The 10,517-nt window shown below is 35.2% G+C and overlaps 1 long non-coding RNA gene across 1 annotated transcript; it reads left to right on the forward strand.

Annotated features, from left to right (window-relative positions):
- The first annotated feature begins 7,938 nt into the window (after nt 1-7,938).
- LOC148208972 (uncharacterized) lies at nt 7,939-10,046 on the forward strand. Its single transcript, XR_015787352.1, has 4 exons — nt 7,939-8,716; nt 8,802-8,871; nt 9,613-9,803; nt 9,880-10,046. It is a non-coding gene; the product is annotated as an uncharacterized LOC148208972 (long non-coding RNA).
- Nucleotides 10,047-10,517: the final 471 nt, after the last annotated feature.

Consider the following 10,517-nt stretch of genomic DNA (forward strand, 5'->3'; position numbering starts at 1 on the left):
TCCATCTTTAAGCGGTGTATGTTAAAACAAAAGTGTAAATTTTGTAGAATGAATCCATTTGTGTAATTACCATCTCTAAAAGGTCTATCAATGTACTAATCCCTAGTTTTTTTGTGGTCCGCACATAATGAAAGTACATTATGTGCGAGTGGGAGATGTATGATTTATTAAAATCAAAATTCAAATTCAATTTGGGCTCCTCTCCTATAATCTTTCCTCTCTCTGTCACAATATTAGAGAGTGTGTGCATGATACGACGGTGAGTCATTCCTGGAAAACTGAGAGAGATTTCTTATAGACATTTTTTCTACCTGTGAAACATAGAGAAATTGAGTTGCCTCAAATTCTTCTCTACTTGAAGAATTCAGGCTGTGAAACGTGAGATTTTTTCATTCGGGATTGATCTCCGACTGTGATTTGATTTTCGTGGATTTTGCTGCGACACTACAAAAGGTTAGTATGTTGTCCCACGAAAGCCAACAAAAAAGATATCAAGAGAGCAAAGGAAAACATAATGAATCAGGCTAGAAGACAAAAAAGAATCTGAAAATCAAATGGGATGCTTATTTAGCGTGTCCCATGTGTGTCCACTGAGTCTAAACGTGTCCAATTTTAAAAACGAAAAAAAAAGAACATGTGTCGAACACATGTTAGACGTGTATCCAACCATGACAGTTTCCAACACGAAGGTTTGACTAATTTTCACGTGTTGATGTTTCTTATACAACAACTATTTAACTAATCAAGTTAACTAATAATTAAATTACATAATTGCTATCATAAATAAAAGAAGAGACCAGAGACACGAGTTATACATTCAACAACCTCACCTTTTGCTATCCTTAACCTCTTTACTAACTGAGGCATTGGAATTTGTTGGGCTTAGCACCACACCAATGTTCAAATTTCTTGAAACTGCAGGTATTCACCAGAGCTTTCGTTATCGAAACACAGATCCAAAATTCCTTCACCAACATATGTTATTTTAAAAATAACGATAATTGGAGAATGAGCTAAACAACTTTATTTATCTTGTGCCAGATCTTGTAAGGCTCAACATATAACATGTGATTTTTATGTGCATATATTAGATACCAGGTGCCCCAAAAAGAGCTTATCCCCAACTCTTTGCTTACCAACACAATTCAGCCAACATTTTCATCGTATATGGAGAAAATGCAAGAAAGGTATTAATGGTTCAACACAAGCACCTCCCTTTCCCTCCCTCGCATTCTCATCACTGGAGTTGGCAAAGTAATAGTTCGAGCTTTGGCGCTTGAGTTTGTCAAGCTTGGCCACACCATTATCGCAGCTCTCGTGATCAGAACAAACTCGACTCTCTTCGAATACAACTCTCCATCTTCTCTAACTCCTCCTGCAGCAAGTATTTGCTCTACAATGTTTATGTGCATTGTTTGCTTTCTAACAACCTAAACATTTTTATCCCCTCTCTTATTGGAAAAGTGATTGAAAATCTTGGTTTCGCAAATTATGTCGGATAACAATATTCAAAAGCTAGCTCGGGCTATCTTTGAAGAAAACTTTTTCCTAACATCATTGGTATAGTACTTCATATTCTATCTTTTGAAGGACTTCGATATATAGTTGATTTTATTAAGGGGCTTTTTTAGAATGATTTTAGAAGGAAGGATTACAATGAGATTTAATGATAATTGATTTTGTGAAAATAATTTATATATATATATATATATATATATTGTTTTTTAACGTTTGGTTACATACTTTTTTAAGTGATTTTTATAATTAAAAATAATTTTGAATATATTTTTAGTTTGAGAAAATTTGACAGAATTTTGAGACAGAGAAGAGTTAGTGAGAAAGAAAATCTTAAATAGAGACATTTTAGAGAGTGATAGTGAAAAAGTTTAGAAAGAGAAGTAAACTTAGAAAAATTAAAAATTTAGTGAGAGATTAAAAAAAAATAGAAAGAAGAAACAAATCTAAAGAAAAATATAGTGACAAAAATTTTAGAGAAAAAATCTAAAAAATTAAGGTGAAAATAATGTACATAGAAAGAAAATTTTCAACAATAACCATTTTAAAATCTAATTTTATATTATTTTTTTCTGTGTCAAATATCACTTGGAGAATCATTCCCAATTAATAAATTGACCAACAATCACTTAGGGGCTGTTTGTTTTGCAGGAATAAAGGATACCCGTGTATCTCAAGATGGTCAAGTATCCTAGGATGCCTATACCGTGGACCTCTGAGTCGTTTTGGATGCCTCACTTTACATTTTTGCCCCTTCATTCTTTTCTCATATATTCTCTTCTATTGATTTACTTTATTTTTATAATTTAAATAAATTTATGTCCTCATTGACTAATAAACCACGCAATTAAGTATATTTATATATTACATTTACATATACAATAAATTTCAATTAAATTATATAATATCTTCATTTATTTTTAATATTTGGAAGAAATTATTATCAATAATATCTAATATCTTAAATGTATAATTTTAAAGCAACGTATTTTTTAATAATCAGTGTATATTTCATATTTTTCTTCTTAAAAAATATAATGTGATAATATAATAAATAAATTTCATCTCAAATAAGATTAAATATATAATTTTTTTAGTTATAAAAGTTGAAAATGAAATTTCTATTTAATGTTAATTACTTTAAAAAATTTATATTAATATGAATTCTACCTAACAACATACAAAAATTAATATATTGACAAAATATAAAAACAACATATTAAATTAATTAAAACAAATCTATTATATAATGCAAATAATATTAAATTAATGTATAAATTACATGAATATTCGTAAGTGCATTTCTTGGAACATTGTATAAATTTAGAACATTCCCGAGAATAAATCTGGAAAACAAACGTGGTTATCCAAATATTCCCAATCGGCATCATTATAATTTTTTCTACTAAACAAGCATGACAATATAAAGATGTCGAACATCTAAAATTTCGGGCATCTGAATTTTCAGGCATCTGTAGATGCTAGGCACCTACATTCCCGAAAAATAAATGGTCCTTTAAACTTATTTTGGATTTTTCCAAAATCACTTAAAAATTGATACGCGACAACCCAAGCGTATTGAGATACTCAAGCCACAAGCCACTTGAATCGAATCGTATAGTTGGTTCAACCCGAAAGGCCAAGGTTAAAGGGATTACCTTTGCAGTTGTTACCTTGAGCAATCAGATGACTCACTATACTCGAGGCCAGAAACACTCTACGAGTTTGATGACTAATCAAACAAGCATGCTCCGAGGGGTTCAAACACGAAGTCCTAAGTTCAACCATACAAAGGGATTCAAGATTTGAAGGGGGGTTTGCACACGATAATGAGAGAAACACTCAACTCAATTTGATTCAATATTCGAAAGATCGGTCTAAGGTGTGTAACAATGGAGGGGTACAAGTCCATTTATAGGCCAGGGCCCTTGGCCTTTTAAGAAAAATAACAAAATTAAAATGAAAATTAAAATTCATAAATTTCTAAAATGTCTAAAACTTGCCTAAAGATAAATTTAAATTTGATAAATAAAACAATAAATCAAAAGTAAATCATAAATCAAATCTTCCAATAATAAACCAAAATCATAAGAAAAGCCATTCCTTATTTGGGAGGAGTGGGCGGCAAGGCATGGCTGGTGCACGTAGAGGCAGGGCTGGAACGGGTGGCCTCTTCAGGTATTTGGGATCCTTGAGTGGGTGGCTCGAATTTGCTTCCTTCTCCTCTTCTTCTTCCATTTGTCCCTCCACATTGGGCATGGTTTCAGGCATTGTCTCCTCAATTTCTTATAAAAACTCAACACAAGTACTAGGTAAAGTATTCTTTCTTTCTTGAGTTAGGAGATCATTACCTTCATTAAAATATAGAAGAAGCAATTGTGTAGCACATAGAGCTCGCTCTATCTCATCTTTTATAGCCACGAGGGTCACGACTTTCTCTTTCTTTCTTGGAGCCTTCTTTTTCTTTTTATTTTGAAGTACAATAACTTCCTTTTTCTCGGCCTCCAACCTTGTTTCCTCCAATTTTAATTCATCACCGTGTACTTCCTTTGGAGAAAGAGGTACAAGTGTGGCGGCACAAATCTTCTCTTCATGAGTTCCTTCAACTCTATCCAAGAAGCTACGGGTCCTTCATGGTTCCTCCTTCTATGAGCCATCACTTTATTCCACCAAGTTAGTGCATAATCTTTAAAATGAGTGATTGCGAGAATTACCTTCTTCCCATCATCATAATTGTGGCATGCAAACACTAACTCAATATCTTTTTCCCATGATTCAAATTCTTCGGGTGTAGACTTTCCATGGAAAGTTGGGATTTTCAACTTGATGCTCCCAAGGTAGTTTTCTCTTTTTGGTCTCTCTCGGTATTGTTGGAATCTTCCTCTTCCTTGGCCAATGTATGCTCTTCTTGGACCTACATCAAAAGGATCTTCATTAGCAAAATATTCATTTAAAGTACCTACCTCATATTCTTGAGAATCGTCAGATATCTCTCTTGGACTCATTGGTCTCCTTCGGTGTGGTATTCTTTGAGGCCTTTCCAATCCTTGAACTCATGTGTTCATCATTTGCACGGATTCGATTAGGTCTTCAAGCCTTTGTGTGAACCTTGCAAAGGTTTGGATTTGAGCTTCCTTAAGCCTTTCATCGCTCACATTGGCCTCTTCTTTTTCTTCTTGTGAGACATGAGACTTTCCTCTTGATGTCATCACTACACAAGTAAAAGGTTAGGATGAACAATAAAAATTCACTTTCACTCCATTACTTGTCCTCTCGGCTTCCTCTCCTTTGGTAGGGTGGATGTTGTTGTGAATACCCTTTGGAGATGATTGCTTGAATGCTCGTGGCGAATCGATCTTACAACACGTGAGTATAAGCCTACAAGCAACTTGCAAAAAATCCTCCTTTTTTTTTTTGACTAGGGGTCAATGGTATAGAAGACACCCAAAGACAAAACTTAAAAGAATATCAAATGATAGTTACAATGATACCAAATGATAATGAAGTCGAATAAAAGGGAAGGGTAACCTTGAGCCTAATTCTCTTAGTTCTAAAGACTTAACAACAATATAAAAATTGAAGTTAAAGCTAAACAAATAAAAACTATGCAAATAAATCAATGAAATAAAAAATAAACTAAAAACATGTACAAATCCAATTTGTAGTGCAAACACACACAAAATAATACTTACCTACAAAACAATAGATTTTGCGGTAAATAGGGTCACTTTGGGTGAAGGGTGTGTGATGTATATAACTCGGATGAGGCTCCAACCAGTGGCAAAAGATAGCACAACTAGTGTACTTGAAGTATGTGGGCTGCCAAAAGGTTTGGAATTCGTTGGAGGGGGCTGCTTTCTCAAAGAAAATGTTGGGGCTGCACAATGGACTGTCCAAGGTCAAAGTAATCCAACAATAAGTTTAAATCAAAATATAATCAATGTGAGAATTATTTACCAAAAAGAAATCGATTTGGACAAGATTTGGTGGCCCAAAGATTTTCTCCAAAAACGTCCAGCTTCAAATTTGGAAAGTTTTCTACTTGGACACCTTCTCTTCTTTCACCGATAACTTCTGCTACAGACCTCGGATGGTGGTGATCTATATTTCCCTGAAAAGCTCATTCAAAGACCTTTAATTTAGTAGCTAATTTGACAATATCCAGCAAACTGGTCAGTAAGATATGAATCGTCGAAGTTGGGACACTTCTTCTTCGGCGGCTACAGGATTTCCAGAATCTATAGTATTTTCGAAAACATAATAACTCCCAAACCGCTAATCGAAAATTATCGATTATGGGCCCTATGGAAAGCTAACATAGAGATCTTTTGAATGGCACTGGTTTCACTCAATTTGAACTTCTGAGCAAGTAGTTATGGATTTTTGAAGTTGGCTCTGGGTTATGCTCTCTGTAGGTTTCTCTCAATTTCTGGGGTTCGAAGAAAAATGGATAACTTTGGCTATAGGTCTCGGATTAAAGTGAAACTTGGTTTGTTAGAAAGCTATTGAGGTGCAGAACACAAACGAATAAGTTTTGGGTACTTTAAAGTAAATTTTCAAAATAAAAAATTCTTTGCAAGAATGATAGACAAAGTTGTCTCGTGGAAGACAAGAACAATGGATAAATTTTTTTTATGAGATTTTCGAATAAAGGAATGTAAAGACAAGACTGAAGTTTAAAGACAGAAAATAAACATATATCCCGGTCTAGAGTCTAAGCTCTGATACCAAATGATACGCGATAACCCAAGCGTATTGAGCTACTCAAGCCACAAACCACTTGAATCCAATCCTATAGTTGGTTCAACCCGAAAGGCCAAGGTTAGAGGGATTACCTTTGCAATCGTTACCTTGAGTATACAGATGACTCACTATGCTCGAGGCCGGAAACACTCTATGAGTTTGATGACCAATCAAACAAGCATGCTCCGAGGGGTTTAAACACGAAGGCCTAAGTTCAACCACACAAAGGGATTCGAGATTTGAACGGGGTTTGCACACGTCAACGAGAGAAACACTCAACTCAATTTGATTCAATATTCGAAAGATTGGTTTAAGGTATGTAACAATGGAGGGGTACAAGCCTATTTATAGGCCAAGACCCTTCGCCTTTTAAGGAAAATAACAAAATTAAAAAGAAAATTAAAATTGATAAATTCCTAAAATGTCTAAAACTTGCCTGAAGATGAAATTTAAATTTGATAAATAAAACAATAAATCAAAAGTAAATTCTAAATCAAATCTCCTAAGAATAAACCAAAATCATGAGGAAAGACATTCCTTATTTGGGAGGAATGGGCAGCAAGGCATGGCTGCCGCATGCGGAGGCAGGGCTGGCATGGGCGGTGTGCGCACATGGGCGTGGGGGTGGGACGTGCTAGGCATGCGGCATGGGTGCTGAGGCAGGCGTGCGACATAGGTGCTGGCAGGTGCTGGGCGATGGGCAGTAGGGCGTTGACGATACCCAGCAGGGTGTAAGACGATGGGCGGCTGGGACGTTGGTGATGGGTGGCAGGGCACTGGCGTTGAGCGGCAGGGGTGCTGGTAAGCGTGCTGCGCGCGCGACCATGGGCGCTGGTGGCAGCATAGGCGCACGGGTGGCGGCAAGGCGCGTGGACGCTTGAGCGTGCAGAGGGCGTTGGCGCCAGGCGGAGGCGGCTGGCACAAGCGTAGGCGGGCTATAACGCGCTCATGTCATGGGCGCTGTGAGGTTAGCGACACGTTTGCATGCGTAGTAGGGGGCACGAGTGCAAGGGCATGCGACTGAGGGTGCTTGCGTGCGAGTGGCCTCTCGATAGGCTTGTCCTTGAAATGTGGCCACTTGCTTGACCTCTCTTCTTCTCCACGCTTCCTCTTGACCCTAGTGGGTTCTTCATTGGCCTTCAAAATAATAAAAATTTATTGATGTGTCCAATGAAGTCTCCTTCGTTTGGGGGGCTTTCCTCAAGTTCTTTTCCTTGTTGGTGTAGGTGTTATTTTGGAGTGTTGGGTCAAATATGATCACATCAAAAATCCTTGCAAAACAATCTATTTTAAAATGAAAGTGATTTTGGAAGGAGTAAAAGTGATTCTAACTATGCCAAAATCACTCTCAAACATGCCCAAAGTATCCCACTCGAAAAAGATTGAGGGACCAAACAAGGGTCATGATAAATATTAGCTACTCCCTCTAATTGTCAATTGATTATAAGATGAACCCCGTAAATATTGATACGGTATCAAAGTCCAAAAAGCATAAATGAACATATATTTCAATTATGATTTTTTTGTTCTTTTTTCTTATTGTAGTGAACAACACCGATTGTGATTAATAAGAACTCAAAGTTTTGGGAGATTCCTTTGCACGAGTTTTATACCGGTATCGATACCAATGTGAAAGGGATAGGCAATGTGTCAATGGAGTGTGGGCTGGAAGACAAAAAAAGGAATAGGAAAATCAAATAGGATGCTTATTTATTGTGTTCCATGCATGACCGAGTCGTACGTGTCCAATTTTAAAATAAAAAATAAAAATTAGGACACACGTGTCGGGTGCATGTCCAAGCGTGTCAGACACACATCTGACACGTGCCCGACACCAAAACTTGAGTAATTTTCATGTGTCGGTGCTTCCTACCTAACAACTATCAAGTTAATTAACTAATAGTTAAATTACATAGTTGCCAATATAAAAAAAATAAAAGAAAAGAAATAGGCACTAGAACGTGTTGGGCTTTACATCAATTAAAATTTCTTATGTGTGTGCTTTCGTCTTCAGAATATAGATCCAAATTCTTCTGCCAAATAACAATAAATGGAGAATGGTCTAAAGAGCTTTAATTATCTTCTTCCAGATCTCAAAAGACTCAACAATACTTGTGATTGTACAGAGATATGCTAGATACCCAGTGCTCCACTTGAGTTTATCCTCAACTCTTTGCTTACCCACACAATCCTACGAGCATTGATCGGAGATGGAGAAAATGCAGAAAGTCATTAATGGTTCAACAAAAGCACCTCTCTCTCCCTCCCTCACCATTATATTCTCATCACCGGAGTCAGCAAAGGCATAGGTCGAGACTCAGCACTCAAGTTCGCCAAGCTCGGCCACACCATTATTGGCTGCTCTAGCAACTAGAACAAACTCGACTCTCTTCGAACACAGCTCTCTATCTTCTCTAACTCCTCCCTCGACAATCATTTGCTCTACAATGTTAACGTGGTTTGTTTTGTTTATCAAAACCTAAACATTTTTAATTATCCACTCTTATATTAAAAAAGTGATTCAAAATCTTAGTTTTTCGCAGACGTCGAGTAGCAATGTTGAAGAACTAGCTTGGGCTTTCTTGGAAAGAAAACTTGTTCCGAACATTATGGGTATAGTACTCCATATTCTATCTTTCTAACGACTTCACTATATAGTTGACTTTAAGGGGCTTTTTGAGAATAATTTTAGGAGGAATGATTATAGCAAAAGATATTTAATGATAATTCTTGTTGTGAAACTGATTTTTATATAATTATATAATTATTTTATCATTTGGTTACACACCTTTTAAGTGATTTTTAAATACAAAATGATTTTGAATTTTTAATATTTAAAGTTTGAGAAGAAATTTTGACACAATTTTCAAAGACAAGAGTTAGAGAGAGAAAAATCTTAAATAAAGAAATTTTAGAGAGTGAAAGAGAAAACTTTAAAAAGATAAATAAACTTAAAAAAAATAAATGAAAACGAAAAATTTAGTGAGAGATTACAAAAAATTTTAGATAAAAAATTAGAAAGAAGAAACAAAATTAAAGATACACATGGTTAGAGAGTGACAAAAATTTTGGAAAGGAAAAAAATTCTCAAAAATTAAGTTGAAAATAAGGTAGAGAGAAAGACAAATTTGAAAATTAAAACTCTCATAAACATGCTCTAAGTCTCCCACCTAGAAGAAATTCAGGGATCTAACAACGTTAATGACATAGGTTAGCTACTCCTCTAATTTTCAATTGATTTTCAGATGAAACTCATAAATATTGATACGGTATCAAAGCCCAAAAAGCTTAAATGAGCATATATTTAAATTATGATTTTCTTTTTTCCTTCTTTTCTTCTTTTTTTTTATATAGTGCACAATGTTGGTGTGATTAATAAAAACTCAAAGTTTTGGAGATACCTTTGCACGAGTTTGATACCGTTATCGATACCAATGTGAAAGGGAGATCCAATGCTCTACGTCGTTTCATTCCTCTAATGATTGCAAGAAACAATGTGGTTATAGTTAACATTTCTTCTGCTGGAAAAATAGTGAGGTGCTATGGTATGCATAAACAACTTGGAAAGTTTCTATGAAGGTTGAAGAAGTTTTTATTGTTGATGATGTGCCATTTTTGCAGATTTCAGTATATTGTGCGTCAAAGTGGGCCGTTGAAGGCTTGACCAAATCAGTAGCGCAAAAGAGCTATGTGACGGCATGACAATATTATTACACATAATCCTAGTGTAGTAAAAACCGATATGTTATTTACATACTATGTGCTGAGTTACCAAGCAAGTACCAAAATGAGCCATGATAATATATATCACTTTTTATTATATTTCATTATTTACTTTGAGGATATTTCTCATCAATATTATAACTGTCCCCATCATATTCTCCAACGTTCTATAAAAAAGGAAATTACCATAAAGATTTGTAGAGAGAAATAATAAAAACATGTTTTTGTTTTATACATAATTAGAAACAATGTTAGAAATTTCTTAGCTAGGATTGAGTCACGACTAATGAACTACCAATTTGGTTTTGATAATGAATTAGGGCAATAAAGGCGAGTACGATGATTCTTAATTTTAGCGCGGCGGATAATGGAACATCTCTGAGTATGGAAGAATAAAGTAAATTTTTTATTATGTTAATTTGTTGTAATCTATATCCTCACAAGACTTGAAATGTAACGTTTACTATATTTTAATATATAATGTGGAGCATGGTATTATTTAAGTAGTTTATAGAAGTAACTTAGTTTTGACCTTA

Source organism: Momordica charantia (genome assembly GCF_013281855.1).
Source record: "Momordica charantia cultivar OHB3-1 chromosome 9 unlocalized genomic scaffold, Mcharantia_2.0 BLBB01000009.1, whole genome shotgun sequence".
Classification (NCBI taxonomy): Eukaryota; Viridiplantae; Streptophyta; class Magnoliopsida; order Cucurbitales; family Cucurbitaceae; genus Momordica; species Momordica charantia.